The sequence below is a fragment of the Piliocolobus tephrosceles genome, chromosome 11, assembly GCF_002776525.5.
Source record: "Piliocolobus tephrosceles isolate RC106 chromosome 11, ASM277652v3, whole genome shotgun sequence".
NCBI classification, from domain to species: domain Eukaryota; kingdom Metazoa; phylum Chordata; class Mammalia; order Primates; family Cercopithecidae; genus Piliocolobus; species Piliocolobus tephrosceles.
The window spans coordinates 113,190,657-113,214,689 of NC_045444.1; the positions used below are offsets into that span (position 1 = coordinate 113,190,657).

The following is a 24,033-nucleotide window of genomic DNA, read 5'->3' on the forward strand; positions in this document are numbered from 1 at the left end:
GTAATGTACTTTTTTTTTTCCCCAGAGACAGAGTCTCACTCTGTCACCCAGGCTGGAGTGCAATGGCGTGATCTCAGCTCACTGAAATCTCCATCGCCTGGGTTCAAGCGATTCTCCTGCCTCAACCTCCTAAGTAGCGGGGATTACAGGCAACCCCCACCATGCCCAGCTAATTTTATATTTTTTAAGTAGAGATGGAGTTTCACCATGTTGATCAGGCTGGTCTCGAAGTCCTGATCTCAAGTGATACACCCACCTCGGCCTCCCAAAGTGCTGGGATTACAGGCATGAGCCACCACACCCAGCCTGTACTTTAAACATTTTTGGCTGAGGGTTTCTTTGTGTCATGAAGATCAGCTCCATCGCTGGGGTACGGAAGAGTAAAAATAGATTTCCCATTAGTAGCAACAAGGAGTTGTTTGTCAGCCAGAAGGAAATTCTTTAGTTCTTTTCCTGTTTCAGTTCTTTTTCTGCCAACATAATTAAGCAAGGTTCATGTTGGGGTAGGTCAGAGCCAGCTTGATATACTGGTGGAATCGGGGGTCATCTATAGAAGATGACTTCAGAGATGTGAGAAAAAGGGTGTTGAACTCAGACAGGACTTGAGAGCACCAGTCAAGCAGGGACCCCCGCTCTCCAAAAACAAAGGAGAGGAAAAGTATATCTCTGGTGAATTTATCCAGAATTAAAATTACTCCAAAAATTTAGAAAGGAGCTTTTTTCATTTAGCAAACATGCAAGTTCTATATCATTTGTAAAGTCAAGTTATTTATTTATTTATTTATTTATTTATTTATTTTTGAAACAAGGGTCTCACTCTGTCACCCAGGCTGGAGCAATCATAGCTCACTGCAGTTTTGACCTCCCAGGTTCAAGTGATCCTCCCACCTCAGCCTCCCAGGTAGCTGGGACCACAGGCACACACCACCACACACGGCTACCTTTTTTTACTTTTTGTAGAGGTGGAGTCTCACTATGTGACCCAAGCTGGTCTCAAACTCCTGGACTGAAGCAATCCTCCCACTTTGGCGTCCCAAAATGTTGGGATTACAGATGTGACCACTGAACTGGTTCTGTCAAAGTACAGTTCCGTTGTTGTTGTTGTTGTTGTTTGTTTGTTTGTTTTTAATGACATGGAAGGGAAAAGGACCACTTCATCATCATAGTTTGCAAGGCTCACTGTCTGTAACATGGTAGATGTGTCTCAACTCTCCCGCTAAAATATGTCCCCACACTGATACCTAAAATGCCACCATTAGCAATCAGTCCCTTTTTGCTAAAGTGTCTTCTTTCTTCCCTCAGGGTAGGTTTTCTTTTTGAGGCAAATACCTAGGAGCTAATACATGAATTTCATACACCTCTGGGAAAAATAATAAGCTTATCAGATATGTATTTTCCATTCCAGAAAGACTCTGGGTCCCATGAAAGCATTTGGTAAGGGGGAGTACCCACTCTCAGCCAAGGTGTAGCAACGAGGGGAGAAAGAATAGGGTGTCCTAGGGCAGTTCCTAATTCTATAAAATTTGCTAGGGAATCACAAAAGTCATGATTCTTTTAAACTCAAACACAGAATTTTATTGCAACTACAAACTACAAAACCCAATCATAGCCTTTTTTATTAATAAACATGTCTGAGGCGCTAATATCAACAACCTAAAGAAACGGCTAACCTAACACATCTCCTGTTCAAGCCTGTGGCTTCCCTCTGCCTGTCCCTGTAAGGTGCTGTTGACCGTGGAGTAGGAAAGGATGCTGGCTCCCAGCCTGCTGTCTTAAGGAGGATGACTTCCTTCTTCACTTGCTATCTCAGCTGACCCCCTCAGGAGGTGTAGCTGAAAGTTTAAAATCATGAAATGTTATGCTTTTACAAACCATTTATCTGCAATCACAGCATCCTTGGTGAATTCGCTGGAAGTCACAATTCCTTTTCCCCAGGAAACAAAAATGGACACACCCACACCCACAAAAAAACGCTGCATTCGATTTGAGAGCGTTGAGAAAATTCTGAACCCCAGGTTAAGATCAGATAGCCCTCCTATTTGATAAACAAAGAGCTGGAGAGCCAGAGAAGTGCTTTGCTTGAAGTCACAGTTAGTTAGTGGCAAGACAAAACTAAGATCTGAAGTTTTCACACGGTCATTAAAAGAAATGCTCCCCGTCAGATTTCCATCTGTCAAACATTTCGGCAAACAGAAATGGGAGGGTTACTCTATTCAGGAAGAAGTTTGTTTAGCTCAGCCAAACTTACTTTATTTTTCAACAGATGAAGTAAACCAGACTCACAACTCTACATCTTTTTTTTCACATATGGGGGATGGGACTCTCCTAACTGGAATAGTTCGTGTGTGGTGGGAAGGAGAGGAAGATGTATAATTAAATGAAACATTTGAATTTAAACCAGAAACACCCTGCTGATGTAAAGAACAAAAACAAAAACAAGAAAACACACAAAAGTGCCCCTTTTAGACAAATCAGTAACATTTCCTCCTTGAATTGTGTGTGTATGTGAATGGGGTGTGTTTGTTGGTGTGTGTGTATTGGTGGAATGTGTTTGTGTGTGTGGCTGGCTGTATGTGTGGGTGGGTGGGGTGAGGGAGTGTGTGTGTGTGTGTGTGTGTGTGTGTGTGTGTATTTGGCTTCCGTTTTTTGTGAAAAGCAAATGAGAAGCAGCGTGTACCCCATCAGGGTAGGAAAAAACTTTTAATTAAGAGTTGTGTGTTAAGAGGATAATAAGAGACAGTCAAGGAGCGCTTCCATCCTGACTCAACCAGAAGCCTTCAGAAACGCTGGAGAAGGAAGTTGGACTGAAGAGTGGGACCTGGGGAGGGGCACAACTTGTGTCTGGAGCATCAAAACTGAAAATCAAGAGATTCTCCATGGCATTTTTTGTCAACCAAGTGACGTAAAGGTGTATCAGGATTTTAAAGGACATGGATTTCTTTTTCAGTTTCCATGTGTTTGGATTATTAATGAAACTAAGTTGGAATCCCACTTTCCAACTGGGTGGCCTTGGACAAGTTCCCTTGTAGACCTTAGGGTGTGATGAATGAATATTGGGATTTTATGATCAAAATGCCAAGGAAATGCCTTCCTAGTTTATCTATGACTCAGTTTAGAACAATGGTTCTTTTTTTTTAACCCAGTAATCCCCAAATATTTTATCCTCCTCTGATAGGTTACCGTGCACTGTCTTCCTGGACAGAATTCATGTTCCTGGAACTTATCTCTATTCTCAGCACTGCAGCTGATACCCTAAGTTAGAAAAAAGAGAATGGAAAAGACCTGCCTGTTTATTGTCCCTCCTATGGGGTGAGGTCCTGTCATTCTGGGTGCCACAATTGGCTTTGAACTTCCTGTGGACCCTTGAGGAAACCCAATGTCTATTTGAAAAGGACCACTCTAACTGATTGCTACCTCTTTAGTTTTTTATCTAGAAAAATTGAGGCATCAACAAAAAAGTATCATCCTAGCTCTCTTCTAATTTAGCTCAACTGTATTTACTTGCCCAGCTGTAAATGCTCTGGTGTTTGTAGATAAACACTTTCAAGAAGTCCTTTTAGAACTTCAGCAATGAATTGCATAAGGAGTCAGAGGGGATCATGAACTCTGTCCAACAGCACTTGTAATTGCAGTAACAAAGCTCCAGCATCTTCCAGGATAGCTTTTTCAGCAGGTCCAGGAGAATTTCAGAAGCCCAGGGCAAGGAAGTTTGCCTCAGATCCCACTTCTGTCTTGCAAACATCTATGGCAGGGGCCAGCAACTATTTTCTGTGAAGGGCCAAAGAGTATTTTACTTTTCAGGCCATTCAGTCTTTGTTGCAACCACTCAGTTCTGCTGTGATAGTGCCACGGGCAATGTGTAAATGAATGAGTGCAGTTATGTTTCAATAAAACTTTATTTACAAAAACAGGCAGCAGGCTGGATTTGGCCTCCGGGTCCTAACAGGGAATTGATCTTTGATTTATAGACTATGGAGCAGCAAGATTAAATGTGGGGATTCACTAAGATTCTCATCCAACCCCCTTTGTATTTTTAAATAATATTTTATTGTTTTCTTTCTCCTGATAAAGAGATATGATTATTATAAACATTTACAAAAAAATAGAAAAGAAAAATTATCCACAATGCCATCAGACATAGCACTTCTTAATATTTTGGAACAGAGCCTTCTATTTACATATATATATATGCATATATATAAATGCTTATTTTATAGTATTAGGAAAATTCTGTATGATCCTGTATATATAAAAATTTGCCTAATACATTTATTTTCATGCTACTTCCTACATAAGTTTAGACAAATTTTACTAATTTTTACTTTATGGGTTGTTTGCTTTTCAGGAGCAATGAGGAACTCCAGCTGTATGATTTCTTCTCTCACATTTACAATTATGGGACTTTAGTCCTTGAGATTTGGGGCAACTAATATAGAAATGGAAGCAGATAGGATATTGCCTAATGAACTCTAATAATGTGTTTCTCCAAGGTCAGCTGTAGAATGACCCCAGGGAGAAGGGTGTGTGTGTGTCTGTGTGTTATTGGGGAACCATTTATTGATATAGTTTCCTGTAGCCCTTGTTAAAGGTATTGTTTTATGCCCTGTTGAAACTCTGATGCAGGTGGTGTGCAGCTCAAGCTCTGAAAAACACTGAGTGTGTATCAGAGAAGAGCGTCAATCATTCATTCGCTTCAGGTGAAGACTCATTCTCCAATTCAGATGATAATCAAGCATCTGCCTCACATTTTTTCCATTGACAATCTTGGCTATTTTTCTAATCACTGATATCCCTAACAGATAATAGTAGAAGTTCTCATTTAAAAGGGTTTACAGGAGGTAATACATAAAACCTAATGCCTAAAACCACAGCTGTTAGGATTTCATGTGGCTTTCACGTTTAACCTACCGTCCCGTGTGTTCCTAAAATAAAGCCAGATATTTCAATCCTGTTGCTGAAAAGAGGTGCACTTATTGGGAAAATCAATAGGGAACCAGAAAATGACTTGACCCAAATGATCTAAGCTAGACACCAAGACAAAGAATGGAAATAAATAGAATAAGGCCCTGTTACCTTGTAGGGTGAAAGTTATCAGTTAGAGCTTTACTTTCAGGCTCATGTGAGATGATGTTTGCTCAGCGAATTTGCTACACAAGGCAGCTGGAGTAACAATGTTTTTAATTAATGGAAAATTATTTTTTAAGTACTTGGAAACCAGAGATTTGCAGTGGTGTCAGTGAGAATATAAACCATCAAGAAGTCGTCAGGACAAGCCCAGTGGCTCACGCCTGTAATCCCAGCACTTCGGGAGGCTGGGGTCCTGTCCTTGAGTGGACTACTTAAGGTCAGGAGTTGAAAACCAGCCTGGCCAACACGGTGAAACCCTGTCTCTATAAAGAATATGAAAATTAGCTGGCATGTTGGCATGCACCTATGATCCCAGCTACTTGGGAGACCGAGGCAGGAGAATCTCTTGAACCCAGGAGGCAGAGTTTGCAGCAAGCTGAGATCCCATCACTGCACTCCAGCCTGGGCGACAGAGTGAGACTACGTCTAGGAAAAAAAAAAAAAAGAAAAAAGAAGTCCTCAGTGTGGAAAGCAGTTCCTCCTGTTAGCATCCTGTGACCACAGACTTACTCCTTATCTACCTCTGGGTTGCTGGAAAAATAAAATAATTGATATAAATTCTAGTGGCTAGCCTACAATGAATGCAGAATGAACGTTGCCATTGTTTATAACAGAATCAGTGAAGTAATTACAAATTTTCCTTGACCATTAATTTTTGAAGGACTTTCGCTGATGTTTTACTTGCTGTTTTGTTTCTGTATGTATATAAAGGTAATAAGACAATTATGCTATAAATTGCACTATTAATTCATTCCAAGTAGACTTCCCTCAAATTAATACTAATTAGTGATGTTTACATATAATTTCCATAGGGATTAGAGTGATGTTTGCTTTGCAATATCACTGGGAGGGAAAAATCAGTGTTTAAGTATAAATGGAGGAAGATAACATAAAGTGAAGATCAAATAATGACTTCTAAGTATTTACTAAATCATGTTGTGTGCTGCTTCCTCACAATAAAAATATCACTTACACTGGCAGACAGAAGGAAGATCCCTCTAGCCTGGCACAGGGTGGAAAAGTCAGTCTTTATACTCTCAGTGGAGCATCATGCTCATAAAAATTTTTGTAATAATATTACATTTTTTTAATTAAAATTTTTTTGAGATGGGGTCTTGCTCTGTGGCCCAGGTTGGAGTGTGGTGGTGTAATCATAGTTTGCTGCAGCCTCAACCTCAGAGGCTCAAGTAACCTTTCCACCTCAGCCTCCCAAGTATCTGGGACTACAGGTGCACACCACATCTAGCTAAATTTTTAAATTGTTTTTACTGATAGGGTCTCACATTTTTCTGCAGGCTGGTCCTGAACTCCTAGCCTCAAGTGATCCTCCTGTCTCAGCCTCCCAGATTATAGGTGTGAACCTCCTGAGATTATAGGTGTGAACCACCATGCCCAGCCTTAAATACTAAAGTGTCCATTAATGCGGGCTTGCCCTAAAACATAGGACACATCAATCGTATTCTGTTTTAAGTTGTTTAAGCAAGATAGCTCAGAGAAGCAGGGGAGGGCTTGACTGCTTCGATATTGGCAACATGATTTATTATTTTCAAAAATTATAGGTGTTATTATCCTTTCTAGTGGTGAAAGGACCCACAAAGCTCCAGTTGTACAGAAATCAGGATTTCCCAAACTTTCCAAGCAGAAGAGTCGCCTGCTTAAAAATACACATGCCTAGACCACTCCAGGGAATCAGGATCTCTAATAGCTGCTCTATTGTAATCTGACAAGTTTGGGTAACTCTTTCCAGCACTGGTTCTTAGCACTGACCACTTGCTAGGATCTGCTGGGAAGCATGAAAAACAGCAGCAGCAACAACAATGATAACGGATGTCCAGGCCCCACCTCCGACCAATTCAGTCAGTATGCATCTCCTGACTTGGACTGGCCATGGATGTGTTTTCTAAAGCCACTCAGATCATGCTAATATGCAGCCAGGCCTGAGAAACACCAGCTGCTTTGCCTCAGTACTCAGTGTCATCAGAACTAGCAGGACTGGCCTCTTCTGGGAGCTGGGTAGAAGTGCAGGATCTCAGGCCTGGCCCCAGGACCTGAGATGGCGATCTGAATTTTTTTTTTGTTTTTGTTTTGTTTTGTTTTTTTGTTTTTCCCCAAGATGGAGTCTCGCTCTTTTACCCAGGCTGGAGTGCGGTGGTGTGATCTCGGCTCACTGTAACTTCCGCCTCCCAGGTTCAAGCAATTCTCTGCCTCACCTTCCCGAGTAGCTGGGATTACAGGCGCCTGCCACCATGCCCAGGTAATTTTTTTGTATTTTTAGTAGAGACAGGGTTTCACCATCTTGGCTAGGCTGGTCTTGAACTCCTGACCTCATGATCCACCCACCTCAGTCTCCCAAAGTTCTAGGATTACAGGCGTGAGCCACTGCACCCGGCCAAACAAACTCTTTAAAAAGAGATCTATGTGCACACTAAAGATTCAAGTATGCGTGTCAAGGGAACAGAAACCTTTCCACCGCGAGGATGGATTTTTACTCCCCTCTCCCCCCTCCCTTTGCCAGCACACCATCAAAAGCAGCTTAAAATCTTGACTGAGGTTTTTTCTTTATACACTTGGCCAATCGAAAGCCAACTGAAGAGTGGTAGGGTGAGGCCCACGTATCTGCTCCAAAATCATTTAGGAAAGTATGTTAAATAGCATACACTGCTCTTACCCAATCAAATGTCCCAGCCCAGCAACATTTAATTGGCAGTTTGTTTCATGTCCAGCAATCAAAGACATTAAGGACCACTAATATTTACATCCATGAATTCATTTAGACAGTTTTCTTTAATTGATGATGAAGACACTACAATTCTAAGTACCAGACAGAATCAGGAAAAAAAAAAAATTGAAAATAAGCATAACACTATAAAGAAAACTTGGAAAAGTGAAACACTTCTAAATAAAAAATATATACCTGGCCTGGTACCCATTACATATATACATAATACATGTTATACACATATATACAGTAAATGTTTTGGTAGCAATACAGACCATGCATTGGTCTTTGTGTACACAGATGAAGTAGCACCGGGGACAGCACCACCATCTTAAGATGACAAACCAAACTACACATACATTAAATGAAAATACATATGTGTTTAATTTGGCCCACCCTGTAGCCCAGAGGTGTAAGGAAAGTACTTTGCAAGAAAAAATTGTTTGGGGAACTACATTCTTAAGCCAATGGTGAAGTTCTAAAAAGAAAAAGAAAAAAAAACACTTACAAATGTCTATGCAAATACTGACAAGTTTTCCTGTTTACTGAATTTGTCCTATCCTATGGCATACTGGTTAACAGCATAAGGAAAGAGAGAATTAAATGCCAGGTGAATGGCAGAAGTCTAAAACACCAGATCTTTTCAGTGTATCCGTCACAAATGGCAAGTCATTCACAAACTAGAAAAGAAAGATAACTCTCCACGTAAGTCATGTGTTTTCTAATCATATTAGCTAATTATAAGCTCTTTATTCATAATAAATTCCTCGAGGAGGGTTAAGCACCTCCAATATCATTCCACCTCCTCCCTGCGCTTAATATGATGCTCTGTTTACAAGCAGTGGGAGACACACAACAGGTTACACTTTCTCTACCCATACTTAGGAGACAGACTTACAGAACTCTGGAAGGACTACGAAGATCTTCTGTGGTGCTGCCTCAGAAATGACCCACGGCACCAGTGTTTATCCTCGGTGTTCTACTGACTATGGGGCTGTTTTTGTTCTCCATAACTGAGCTCACATTCTGGAGGTGTTTTAGTCTTGGCAAGGTCATATTTCCTCACATTCCTAGAGCACGCTTCTTCCTCTCAAGTTTCTCACAAGCCTATACATACATATACATATACAGATGTATATATACATATACATCTATATATCTAGTGTATATATATCTATATACACACACACCCCACACACACGTCACATACACACACACACGTCATACACACACACACACACACACACATATACAACATTACCTCCAACTAACATTCATCATTCATGGTATCCTAGGAACATTAACTCCCATATCAAGTCATTGCAAAGAAGAAATTTCATATTGGCTTCCACCCATTCTCCTTCCCATTCCTACCAAAAGGGTCCTGTCTCTCCCCAGTCAAGGTCTTGATTCACAGTGTCTGGATTCAGGGCCTCCTTGTGTGATGGACTGACCTACAGAGCACTCTGCAAAAGCGGCATGAGACCAAATATAGGATCACTGTCACCAGCAGTTGGAAGACTGCACATGGATACCATTTTTCATGGCTCTCATTGTCAGTGGATGGTGAAACCCTTCCCCGCCCCCCCGCCCTTTTTTTAACCATCTGCAGTAAATAAAATTAAAGTTTCCGACTTTGTGTTACATTGCATTCAGGATGCAAGACTGAATAAAACAGGGCTTCAGTATTGTAAAATACTGTTTCTTACCATACAGAAAAATTGTTTCTTAATACTTCAAATGTCTCAAATTTAAATGATAGCTAGAAGACAAAAGCCAGAGGAGGAAAGGTTAAAAATCTCTACTTCTGGCTAGATGATTTTTAGTAGATCCATTTTTGCAGTCACCAGATTAGTCAAGAGAGTCCTTGACCTTTGAAAGTCAGCAAGAAATAGCCACAAATGTAACATCAGTACTGATTTGTCATTATTGACTCAGGTGGTTGATCATTAATGGATTCTCTTCACTTCTAGCCGGTTCTAGGGCCATTCTTTTGCCCAGAATGAAGATATCATCAAAGTCATGAAACATATTTGTTCTTTTCACAAAAGAGGATTTTAAAACTCTGCCTAAGTCTCTAAGGAAGAACGCTGTGAGAGGTTGGTGTCATGAAGAAAAACCCACTGACTTCTAGGTTAACCAGAGGCCACTAGAAGCCTCAATAATGAAAGCCCTTGGCTGGCCTACAAATCCTTTGAAATGGATAAAAGCCAACTCTCCTCAATGGGAACTGAACACAAGGACTTAGCAGCTGACGTTGCTCAAAGGAAACCCTTTGTGTTGCCAGAGCATGAGTTTTTGGTTTGAGTACCAGCAACTTCCAGTTTTAAATTGGTAGCTTGATGCCACCATCAAAACCAGCTCAGGTACCACTAGAAGCAGCTTAAATAAGAATTTCTACCTTTATGCTATTTGACTCAAAAAGTCAGAGAAACAGAAACCAAGAGATAGATTTTTCCAGTCTGTTCATTTCTGCTCTCATCCAAAACATGTTGATAATTCCACATGCAGAGGTATCTCGGTAACACATATTCAAAGTGTAGGTTCCTTGAGAAATAATAACCACCTTTACAGGAAAATGGTTGGGAGTGACTTTCTTCATTGATTTCTCTTTAACTATTTCAGTCCTCAAAGGAAAAGAGCAGGGCAGCTTGCTCTCTTCTTCCACTAGCAAGAGTATGAATCAGAATGCTTGAAAATATGAAAAGTTAGTTTGACTAAGAAAGTCTTTTTTACAAAAGAGTAAAAAACAACTTTCATATCAGATTTTCAAAATGGGTAGTCCTCTCTACTAATAGGAAATGATGTAATTCTGCAAGTTCCTTGAAAACAATGGATTCTTATGACTCTAGACCCTATTTATCTTAGAAATTGATGAGCATGCAAATGATTAAAATCTGCAACAATGAACATTGCACAACAGTCTGTGAGGTACATGCCATCTGGTTGAATGAACAGTAACACGGGCCTCAGCAGTGTGAGGGGTTCCATTTATCTCTGCTCCCTTTTGAGTAGAGCTGGGGTCCCCACACAGTTCATCAGGAGGCAGCAGCCACCACAATGCCCTCCAACCCTGGCCCCTACTTTGTAGTCCCCACTCCCACCCAGGGAGCTTAGGTGTTCAGAGAAATAAAATGTTGCTTCTTCCAATAGTAGGGCTGGGAATTCCTGAGAGAGAGAGAGAGGCTCCCACAGACTCAGAAGGAGCCTGATAAGTGCATTAATTCATTTAACCTTTCGGAAGTGTCCTGGTAAAAAAGATTTAAAAATCTGTCGGCAATATCTTTAAATGCATTCATTGCCATTTCTTTTTCACATGGAAAAATTTCCAAGACATGTATACTTTCCAAACAAGAAAAGAATTAACATTTTCACTGCTGGCTAGATGTTTCAGTAGCAGATCATTAAGCTTTTATGTGCTGTCTGTATACTGTGTGTTATTAACTAATCACTAATAGGCCAGCACCCACCAAGGCAAATGGGCCAATTACATTCAGTTAAATAATGTAACACTGGAAGTTCTCAAAAAATACGAGATAAGGTAAGGGTCTTAGGGAAAGTGACACGTAGCCCTGGTCATAATGCAAAACACTTTCTGGAATTTTAATTTCTGGTTAGCAAGACCTCACTTGTCTTATCATCTTTCTCAAGACAATGCAGGAAATGAAATATATCATAATGTGTGCACAGAAAAAAAATGGTGGGAATAGAGTGGAAACTTACAGAAGTGGTGGGGGGAGGGAGGGAAGAAAAGATCAACAGTATCTAGTTTATTATGAATAGAAAGACATTTCCAGAATTTACAAACACCCACATTGTTCATTCCAAAGACACTTTTTGATTTGAAGGAATCACCCATCTCCTTCTCTTTACAATATATACAATGGAAGACTCTGATTTCCTCTTCTTATAATTTTGCTTCCATTCAATTGCCAATTTTAAGCTGACACTTAAAAACACCCAGTCAAATATATCCTTCTTCAGTTTAATTAACATGGCCTATTGTCTTATAGGAAAAAATACAAAATTAAGAGTACTTCTTATAAGGAACTCAGCTCAACATCAGATTTATATTACAAGAGATAGTATCAGCAAATATAACTATACAATTGAGGACCATCTATGGCACTATGATTCTTATATTATTTTTTCTGAATTACAATCTTAAAAACAAGGATCATACCCTATTCTACTCTTTTAAGCCTTGTTTTAAGCATTTGCTCCACTCTTTACAACAGAACATTGTATATCTCTGTCCCACATCCAAAAAAAAGATGTGCTGTAAGAGAAGTTACATTTTCATTAAAAAAATTACACATATAAATCAAAACCTATGTTAAATATTTAATACTCTCTCCACCCAACGTGAACAGTTTTGTATGAAATAATTTACAATGATGCTTTGTCGTACACAGTTTCAGCAGCAGATGAAATGGATCTTGTAAATGCATTGAGAGTAAACCCATTCTCTCATGACACGGTGGTGGGCACATCAGCTCATTATAGCCAGCTAAGTCCTTAAGGTTGAAGATGAAGTTTATGCAGACTCCTTGTTCTGGTGTCACAGTGCTTTTTTTTTTTTTTTTTTTTTTTTTTTTTTTTTTTTTTCCTGCTTGGCACAATATAGAACGTGCAGTTCAGTCAATAAAATCCTGAGGATTGGATAAAGTAAACAAACTGAAATGGATGCATCGTACCATCTACCGACGAGGAAGATATGAGGTCCTAGTTGTGAATCGTGAAATATTTAGAGTCTGGGTACCCATGAGTTAGAGGAGGATTTGCTGAGGTCATTTAGGTCTTCATTCTGAAAAGAAAAATGAAAGAATTCATCACCACAGGCATCTCAAACTGCACAATCACTATTTCAGAACCTTTCTTTTACAAGGAGCAGTGTCGTATAAACTGAAATTACAGGAACAAATAGTACTGTCCACCTAAATACAATCAACAAACATATTTAGCTTTTTATTTATTTCAAAATGCAAGAGTCTAAAGAAATCACTAACTAAAAGTCATCAATGTGGAATCTGTAAACAAATCAACAAGAGCTGGATGTTTCAGAGGTTTAGCAAAGGAAAGATAGAAAATTCTTTGGTGTTGTGATGGAAGCAAAAACATACATTATAGTTGCTATGTAAAATGACCATCCAGTATGAGCGGGTTGTAGTCAGTCTGTGTTCCATCTCCCTCTGGTTAAAAGTCAGCTGCAGAGTTGCAGAGCTTCACGTGACAGGATCGGAAATCAATTTTTAATGTGCACAAACATTGTTTGACATGAGAATTTTAGATGCAAAGGGAGACCCAAGCAAAACACACCTACTTAATGATTAAATAAGAAAACAAAAGGATTCAGATTTACGTCTAATAGAAATAAGTTATTTAGGCAGAAGCACAGCATTTCTTCTTCGCAAGTCAAGAAGGTAAATTTTAAAGGGGCACTATCCATGATTCCCCTTCAGAGTGAAGACTCTTTTTCAACCTCACAGAGCATCTTTTACTCAAGGATTACATTTCATAGTCTTTTAGAGGTCCTTATTTTTCATGCATTCAAAACTTATCTATAAATATCAGTATCTATAGAGTGCACCAAAGGGTATTTAGCAGAGAGTAAATAAGAAATACTTGTTGAATGAGTACATGGTTGCACTAAATACTAGGAATTGTAGAGAGTTGAATTCTGTTGGAAACTCTGCCTTTTAGTAATTCCAGAAAGGAAGGCAAGTTCTGTTCATACATACATGGCATGTGAAGTAGACATCAGTACATGCTGTGATACATGCATGGGGGCAACAGCTCTAGACACGTGGAGGACAGAAAGAATCCTCCCAGCTGGGGGTGTAAGGGAAGCACCTCACTGACACACCTGGCTTGGTTTTGGAAGAAAAAGAATAATTTGGGGAGGTGGAAACAGGGATTGTGTCTATGTTGCTTCAGTGTTGCAGTCCCAGAACATAACATAAGGCTTGCCACACAGTGGAACTTAATAAATAGGAGTAAAATACATGAAAAGGAAAAGGACACTTCCCATTGAGAACATATGACAAAGTCCTACAGGGTGAGATCGCAGCCGTGAGCAGGCTCAAGTAGAGGAAGTGGCTTCACTGGACCCCAAGATATCTAAGGAGGGATAGAAGGAATTAAGTCTACGAATGTAGGTTGAGGTAGATGGTGAAGAACCTTGAATGACAAGCTAAGAGGTCTTTATCTAATTATAGAGACAACAAGGACATGCTACATTGACATATGGTCAAGATGTAGCAGTAATAATCCACATCACCTACAAGGATAGCGACAACTTCCAATATACACACGACATAAGTGTAGACCAATATATTAGGTTGGTGCAAAAGTAATTGTGGTTTTTGCCATAAAAGAAATTACAAAACCCACAATTACTTTTGGACCAACCTAGTATCTTTTTCCCTCTGTCTCCTCTTGAAGGGAATGATCATGGCTGGGATCAGTCATCCTTCATTACGCAATGGTTTTCTGATAAGTGAAAGTTTACCAAATGAGGACTCTAGTTTTAGGAGATTTCTGTTTATTTTTAAATATTAACTCTGCCTCTAAAAGACAGGTAAACAAACTATTTTTTTAACTGACTAATGAAGACTTGGCATGACGATCCCAATGTAAAAACAAACAAAAAATGAAAGCATTCCAAGTTTGCCCCTTTAATTGCCAGAGAAACAGGATTTACTCTGTGTGGTGTCTACAAATGAAAGGAAAGCCCATCCCTTCACAAGCCATTGGTATGCTAGGAAACTCCCCACAACAAGCTCCAGATTCTCTTTCTGACTGTCAAGCTTCTCCTGAATGCATATAGGAATGTTCCCACTAGAATTTCTAGATTAGTGCTTAACAGAGCTTCACAGCTCTGGGCCTCTAATTAGGCAGGAAGGCCATACTTTATTAAAGGACTTGTGACAAACAATCAAACTGCCGAATATAAAATGGGGGAAAAGCAAAGGGCATATGGTATGTTTTTCATTTCCTATCTGGCTCTTCTCCAGAAGGGGTGGGTGAACAGCTTTGTACAGGAACACAGCGTACCCTCTTTTATCATCACACGTACCAACCTGCATGGATGAATAAGGACAGAGACCCGGGGCCCTTTGAGGAGAGGGAAAAAAACGTGGCTTCACTGGGTGCTGAAATCTATTGCTTTGGGCCACTTGGAAATGATCCCTGTCATTATCCACAAGTATGTTCAAAGGGCAGGGAATAAACGGACATATCAGGTCCACTGATACCTTCCTTCCAAAGTCTTACTTAGCACACTACTTCTCAAAGTCCCTTATCTGAAGTCCTGATCAACACTTGTCTCAGCCACAAATGCTGCCCGTTGGTGGCATTCAACATCAGAGACTATGAGAAAGTGAAAGTAAGCAGTAAAAAGTGTGAGGCAATGCTGACGAGGGGGTGGCAATGGGAACAGGCAGTAGAGATCTGGACAAACATAAAGGGAAAGTCTGAAGTTCACACCTGTTTGTCTTTGTACAGGACGTGTGTATCTGTGTACGCACATAAAGTTTAGCTACATGGACATCCTTCAGTGAGAACTGTCCTTCACAACAGCCACCTTGGGGGCTGCGTACTTATTCCAGTCATGCAGCCATTGTTTGCAGCATTTTTGGAATGCCTGCTCAGCCTTGGGCATATTCTTTTGAATAGTCTCTATAGTAGCCAGTCTTAGCCCTCTGAGAACATGTTTGATCTTTGGAGACAGCCAAAAAGCTTTAAGAGCCAAATATGGTGAATAATGGGACTGACTAAGCTGGGTAATAGTTCCCAGTGAGGTATTATCTAAAGCCAAAGAGCTCCGAGACTGAAGTTCCAAAAGCAGAGTTGTACACAACACTTGCTCTGATGAATTTGTTGGTAAGGAAGTCTCCTCACTTTAGAGACAGACCTCAACACAAGCTTAATGAGACTAAAGTTCATCTGTCTGTATCTCCCTAGCTCCACACACTCACAATCAAGCAAGGCTGAACTTGAATAAAGCAACTCACTCAAAAAAGGCAAACATTTGCGTAACTTAACATATTTTTAAAAAAGAAAAAAAGCAATGCCCATACTAGGGTATTGCAGTCCGTCATTCAATGCAGTAAGCATAAATACAATGGTAAGGACTGGAATAAGCAGGGAAAAAGCCCGCATAGCCATACATGTTTAATACACTTTATATATACGCCACTTCAATTGACTGAAAGGAGACAATTGACTGACCAGAGGTAGCAAATATTGCTACAAAGTTTTACAAATGCAAAAATTCATTTGTGACATGCAGAAACTGGAAACAAAAGGCAAAACATTTCCTCAAGAGAAGACACTGCAAATATCAAGTGGTGATGTTCCTACAATACATTCTCTCTGGTTACATCATTGGGGAATAACTTCTGAAGGCAGAAATACAATGCACCTGTCATGAGATTTAGTAGCAGGAAATTACATTTTGACAAAATTTCATCACCACATCAGTATCTACTATGCCCCTCTGCGTGTATATTCTCGTAAGATAAAACCCACCTAATCCTGTTGCCAGTAATGAAAAATGTAATTTTTAAAGCATTATCAAATAAGTCAACACTTGAGCAATGCAACTTGAGACCTATGGATTATTGCATTATTGCGTCTAGTAGGAATTTACATCTTCTGGGTTCTACCGACTTAAACTATGCCTACAATAGCTGAAAAACAAATAAAGGCTTTGCTTCCTTTTACATTGTCTCAGCTTACTGATCATTTTACTGGGAAAGCAGCTGGAAACAGCACGAGGTTCTAAGTATGATGGAAAGGTCTGTACACTTTCAGCAATGCATTCTTGGTCAAAACAATTGACATATGTTTTTATCCTGTATTCATATGTTTTGAAACTTCTTGCCAATATGTTAAATCAAGTGCAATATAGTAATAAAAATCTAGTTGGGGCATTGCTAGTCGTTTCTACTTTTACTAGGGAAATAAGAGTAAAAATTCTAAGTTTCTTGGCTACTGTCATATACTAAATTGTTAGAAAGTAACTCTTCCTTATCCAACTGTGCTTTAAAAAAATGACTGTAGTGATGACTTTTTTTTCAATCGAGGTCATTGTTTGAAATCTTATATTGTAGATGGAAGTAGAAAATTCATATAAATTAAATTCCTCCACTTAAAGAAATGAATCAAAACAGCATATTTCGCTTTCAGTTAACACAAACAGCTGTGTTTTTTCAAAAATATATCTTGAATATAATACAGAAAATGTATAAAATACAGGAAGATGTAAAGAAGGAATAAACATGACTTATATTCCCCGCCACCAGGAAAACCACTACTCAGCTGTGGTGGTAATTTCACAATCCACTTAAAGGATTTGAACTTTTAAAATGCTACGTTTAATGTCCCCCCAAAAAAGTCTAAGTAGGAGAGGAAAATACTGTTTGAATCATACTTCGATCTTTTCCATTCTTAAAAATCCACGATGAGAAATTTTTTTGAAATGTTATCCAACTTTTTAAAGCCTCCTGGTATTCCATCCCATTCTCATCATCCCAATGCATTGTATAATATGGGGAGAGTAGGAATTTGAAAGTAGGAAAATCTTCTGGCTCCACGGCTTTACTTTCCAAAGGCCTCAGTATTTAAGGGAATGGCACAGGCAAAATATTTGGAAGAGCCAGGAGAGCAGAAGGATTCCTCTCAGGTTAGAAAAGATTCCCTTCACGAGAGCAGAGGGGTCAGTGGGTAGCTCTGTACCTTGCAAGATTCTGATAGTGATGCCTGTGACCTCTCTCTAGTCTGTCTTCCCCCGTCTGTTGATTTCTTATTTCACACAATTACATTAAACTGCATACCCTTCCCTCCTACCACAATTCATTTCTTCAGTTACCTCACTGCTAATACACTTAATTCACAGTACCACTAACTGGAAGCAAATCATGTCTTCTAGAATGCATATTAATAAAGCACCTTACAACACACACATTCAGCACACCTGAATCTGGCAAATGAGCCCAGTAAACACACACACACACACACACACACACACACACACACACATTATCAGCAGTCTCAAATACCTTTATAGTTCTGGTAATAGATGGGTGTTCCTCATTCAAATTCATACCTCAATAAAATCCCACTATAAAATCTCAGGTGAATAAAAATGACCACTGACCTATGGATAGACTGTGAAACACTTATTAAAGGAATTTCTCAGCTTAAAGCCTTGGTTCTAGCATTTGAGTTAGTAGCATAGGAGTAAGCTGCATTCTCCTGGCCTAGTGCTATTAGCTATGGTCATATTGCTGATACAAAAAGAAGAGCTAAATCCAGAGAGCCTCTAAAGTCTGGGACATGGGATAATCTCTCCGTTCTTTACAAGGGACAGCTGGGAAGTATGGGGGCAAGCTGAAGCTTGGAAAAGGAGAAAACTAACCAGTGAATTCTCAATTCTCAACTCTAAAGCCTTCAGATCATACTCACACACATCAAGTGAAGACTGAGCTAAAGTTAGAGGTAGGACCAACATGTTTGCTACTTGGATGTTGAAAGGAGAAAGCCATTTTAGTTAAAGAAAGGAAACCAACTTCTTTTAAAGTAAGCCAGGATTGAGCTGGAAAGACTTGGTTTTGTGGTCTTAAATGGCAAAGGGTAAGCCAACCAGCCAAGTCAGTGCTTTAATGGAGCTGCTTAAATAGCACTTTTGCCTGGTGCAAGTCACATGGGAGAGGGCTGGTGAAAATAACAAGGTTGCTGGCCAGACCTTCCAGTGTGCAGGGTTGCCAAGGAAGAAAATTCAGGGAGAGTTGCCAACATGTGAGAGGCCATCTCGCTCCAGTTCCCCTTTTGTCCCAGTGAAAGAGCTTCTGGCAGGGCTGGTGACTTCAGGAGACCACCAATGAAGAAAGGCACACGCATTACGAAAAAAAAAAAAAAAAGAAGACCAAAAGGCGACCATCAAGTCTGTCAGCTCTGGCTGAGGCTACCGGGCTGAATTCTGTCAGTCCCGTGAATTTCTCCTTCCCCAGCTACCAAAGGCAGAAGGAGATTCTGGAAACTTTTCAGGATGGTTAGGAATTTGTGGAGAAGACAGACTAAAACAACATTTAATTCTCAGTAATTAAAAGTAGTCTGTCAATGATATATTAAGGACATCTGAATAAATACTAATACATCTTTTAAGCCAAAGAATATCCACTTTCGTTATTTCCCATTCTCTTCATTAACAGGAAGCATGCTGATAAAGAAAATGAGGTTAAGACCACAACAGCTCCTCCCCTCAAATATAAATCAAAATGTTTCCAATCTCCCTTTTACCAATACTATAGTTTGTCCTATGTACATGACAGATTCAAGGTAAAAGGACTCAGGAAAAAAAACAAAAAACAAAAAAAGTCAGACCACATGTACTCTCAGGCAAAAAGATTTAATTTTTTCTTTTCTTTCCTTTTTTTTTTTTTGAGACAGAGTCTCACTCTGTCACCCAGGCAGGAGTGCAATGGTGTCATCTCGGCTCACTGCAACCTCCCGCTCCTGGGTTCAAGCAATTCTCCTGCCTCAGCCTCCCAAGCAGCTGGGATTACAGGTGCACACCACCACACGTGGCCAATTTTTGTACCTTTAGTAAAGACGGGTTTCACCATGTTGGCCAGGCTGGTCTCAAACTCCCAACCTCAGGTGATCCACCCGCCTCGGCCTCTCAAAGTGCTGGGATTACAGGTGTGGGCCACCACGCCCAGCCAGGAAGCTTTAATTTTAACAGAGTTCAACCAAAATAAACCTGTTACGAAAAGACATGAAGGTAATATGGCAGAATAGTCCCTACCAAGTAAGAATGTCATACTGATGTCTTCCTTCTGCTTTCATGAGCACTATTTCTGCAGCGTCTTTTCACTCACAGAAATTGCATTTCAGTTCTGAGGTTTCTATTGTAATTTCACATCACTTTTGGGTTTTGGGTTTTGTTTGTAATGCTCAGATTACAGGATACAGGTTTTATAGGTCTGGCTTTGATACAAACCAGTAGACTTACATTACAATCACAACTTCATTTAGTGTATGGATGGTGAAAATTGTGTGCAATACTGTTTCTATAATTAGACAAAAGGGAATCAGACAGACCCTATTTTCACTGCCTTTACTTTTTGTTAAAAACTAATAGATATCTCATTCTTTGCCCTCTCCCTGGAGTCCATTTGCTTCAAGAAAGCAAGCGTCTGATTTTACATTTGAGTAACTGTCTGACTACCCAATTGTTTCTCAACCATCATCAGTTTTTCCATAATAGCCCAAGAATCAGGCACTGAACAAGCATTTGCATAGACATCCCTGGTCTGCAGCGAACTGAGGTAAGAATCATTAACACCACTGACATCACTTTTGGCAGCTAGAGAAGTGGGAAAACCTGTGTTTAATCTATTTCCTACTCACCGCAAGTTTTAGCTGGAGTCCCCGATAGTATGGGTTGTGGTTGACTTTATGGAAGAACTTGGTCATGTAAGAAAAATCTACTGAATTGAGCAAGCATCTTCCAAAACAAGCATGAGGTACCTCAGCTGTGGCGCCATGATCTTCCCATAGGTTTTTCTGATTCCTAAACAGGCCTAACAGAGGACAATGCCACTCCCAATAGTTCCTAGTAGGGGCAGGCTCAAGCTCAGTAGATTTTCCCTACAACATACATCTAAAGCAAGGGTCCTCAGGTCCCAGGCTGTGGACCAGTAGAGATCCATGGCCTGGTAGGAACCAGGCTCCACAGCAAGAGGTGAATGGTGGATAAGCATAACCACCTGAACTCTGCTTGCTGTCAGATCAGCAGCGGCATTAGATTGTCACAGGAGTGTGACCCCTATCATGAACCGCGTATGCAAGGGATCTAGGTTGCATATGCTCCTTATGAGAAAAGAATGTCTGATGAAACCATTCATCCCCCCACCCCCAGCCATGGAAAAACTGTCTTCCATGAAACCTGTCCCTGGTGCCAAAAAGGCTGGAGACTCCTGATCTAAGGAACCTCTCCAGGAAGCCATCATCTTACAGAAGCAAAAAAGGTTTAGCCGTTGTTTTCCTTTTTGCTTTGAGGAAAATATCAGGGGGAAAATGTTGAGAAGAATGTGATCTGGGTTCTTTGAAGTGAACTGTTCTTTAAAAAAAAAAAAAAAAAAACAAAGTGGTCTAACTATTGAAAAAGCACTCCCTCTCTGAAACCAACTGACACTGATTATAATACAAGTATATGGCAGCATATTTCAAATGTATTTGACCCACAGTTCTCATTTGCTTTACCTGAAGAATATTTGTTATGGAAATGCAAGTCATAAAGATTTCTGGGCTATGATAGTAATTCTTAAACAAAAGTCAATGTAAAAGGACCAAGGAAAAGCATACCATTCATCTTAGATTTCAGAAGGCCATACATAGGCAGGAACCATATTAATTAGCCTGATGAATTCAAGAGAAAGCTATGAACTGTTGCTTACAGTAAAGCAATAATGCAATAAATGTGTGTTTCCCTGGAGTTGCCTCTTTCTGAGTGACAAGTGAGTAACCTGCATGTGATTTTGAATTAAAAAATGTACTTTAGGGAATTCAACCCCAAAAAAGGTTATTTTCAGAATGAAGATGGAGCTATTACATGGCTGTCATACTTTTTAAAGACTGATAATTTTGTTTAAGTCAAAACTTATTTCTGAATTAAAATTTGAAAGGAAACTAAGACAAGTTCCATTATCCCATCTCTCATTGTTCTTTTCTCTGTGATTTCAGGCAAGTTGCTCACCCTCCAAAATCCCAAATGTTTTCATCTGTAACACAGGAGAGCATTGCCCATTTCACAGGGTTATCATTGAGATTAAATGAGATAATACATGACATTTTCTTATCATTGTGCCTGACACATAATAAGCCTTCAATCATTAGCTCTTAGTGTAACTACTGTTACGAAGAACTAGAAACCCTTGGATCCCACATCTTTTCCTGATACCTGAAAACACACCAGCCAAAAACACTGTGGTGGAACTAGCAAGCATGGATAACTCCACCAACCAAATGCTAGGCAAGGATTGAATCTGAAGCCAAAATGAGGATGCATCTTGCAAAGAGAGGACAAAGTTATTTCAGAAAGGAGGAATGGGAAAATGCCAGAACAAAAAGAAAAAGTAAAAGTCACAGCAGTAGTAAGGCTAAAGATATGATTTGTAATACAATGTTATACAAAGACCTGTCTACCTACACAGGCAAGAGGACAAATTCAGTATCGAGACAATAGCAGTCACCTACAACGGGGAAGATCTCAAATGAATGCCGTCTACAGAAATATCAGAAAGGCCACTTTTATTGCTTGAAAAAAATCAGAAGTTTGAAGTCCCCTACTCTTTCTAAGTCTGCTAATGAAAGACTTCTAATACTACTGAAAGTATTTACAAAGAAATCACATGAATATCCTTAAATGGGTGTTCAATGAGATTCTTAGGCATTATTTCTAGGTTCTAAAGCATGTTTATAATTGTTGGGGGTGGGGGCAGGGAATTGGGTGGCTTTTGTTTCCAAATTCTTTTCCCCAATCTCTCATCTGAAGGAACTGAACAGGAGTGTGATCTAGCCAGTCAATGCTGCCTGAGTAACTTGACGAAAAACTGAAATTGCTGCCAGATGCACACCTAATCGTTGGCAGCTGGAAAAGGAGGGGGGAAAATCTCAGAAAGATAATCTAAAATAATTGATAATGCATCCGCTGCTTGCAGCTCTAAGGTCACTGAGGCAGACAATGGTGCAAATTTCTAACTGACTGCAAACACTACTGCCTGTGTAAAGAGGCAAAATTTTTCCAGTTGACAAAGAGGGGCCGACCTTTCACCTCCTGACCCCAAAGCTCCTGGTCCTTTGCTTTCATCTTTCAAGTCTTACTTCCACTTCGTTCCTGCCCCTCTCTATTTTCTCCATTATCCTACATTTCAGCCTCTTTCTTTTTAATGTGGAAAAAGCCTCTTGCTTAAAAGTTCCCTAACAGCATTTTTTTTTTTCTTTTTTGAGGCAGTCTTGCTCTGTCAACCAGGCTGGAGTGCAGTGGTGTGATCTCAGCTTACTGCAACCTCTGCCTCCCAGGTTGCAGCGATTCTCCTGCCTCAGCCTCCTGAGTAGCTGACAGTACAGGTGCGCACCACCACGCCTGGCTAATTTTTGTACTTTTAGTAGAGACGGGGTTTCACTATGTTGGGTAGGTTGGTCTCAAACTCCTGACCTCCGATGATCCACCCGCCTCCGCCTCCCAAAGTGCTGGGATTACAGGTGTGAGCCACCGTGCCCAGCCCGTAACAGCATTCTTAAATGAAACTGCATATCACATTATTGCAGTGTTAGGCTGCCTGTCTGGCTGAGCCAAAAGCAGCTCCCCGTGGACTGTTGTACCCCATTCTTAATAAACAGGTAGTGACAACTTTTAGCTAAGGAACCATCATTAAGAAATATTTATAGTGACTGTTATGGACTGAAACGTGCCTTTCCTTGCAATTTATATGTTGAGATCCTAACCCTCAACATGCTGGTCATTAGGAGGTGGGGCCTTTGGCAGGTAATTAAGTCATGAGGGTGGAGCCCTCGTGGGTGGGATAAGTGCCCTTATGATGAAACATGAGAGCTTGCTTTCTGCTCTCTATCGCAAGAGGCTACAATGAGGAGACGGCCATCACAAACCAGGAAGAGGGCACACCAAACCTGGGTCTGTGGTGCCTCATTCTTGGACTCCCCCACCTCCAGAACTGTGAGAAATAAATGTGTGTTGTTTAAGCCACCATCAACTCAATTTTGTAATAACAGCCCAAACTAAGACAGAGACTCTGAGGGGACTGCAGTCCTAAGGGAGATAAATGGGGTAACCTTCAGGCCCATGGAAGGGCCAGACAGAAGCCATCCATCTGGCCTTTGGCAGAAACACGCTCGTGAGGCTCAACCGACTTCTCTTTGCAGACGCCCTCTACTCTCCAAGCATTTCATTAAATCTCTAGGGTAGCAGCGGTTCTCAATTTGTGTGGGTGAAAACACTTTGCCCCACAGGGAACATTTGGTAATGTCTGCAGATATTTCTAGTTGTCACAACCGGGATGGGGTGGCGGGGGAGAGATGCTTCTGGCTTCTAATGGGTAAGGGCCTGGAATACTACTAGACACATTACAACACAGTGGACAGCCTACTGCAACAAATTA

The 24,033-nt window shown here is 40.3% G+C and overlaps 1 protein-coding gene across 1 annotated transcript in view; it reads right to left on the bottom strand.

Annotated features, from left to right (window-relative positions):
* Positions 1-7,892: 7,892 nt before the first annotated feature.
* IRS1 (insulin receptor substrate 1) overlaps positions 7,893-24,033 on the bottom strand; it is a 66,127-nt gene continuing 49,986 nt past the window's right edge. The window contains exon 2 of the mRNA XM_023193903.2: positions 7,893-12,653. The gene's annotated coding sequence lies outside the window, so the exon portion shown is untranslated. The remainder of the gene's footprint in view (positions 12,654-24,033) is intronic.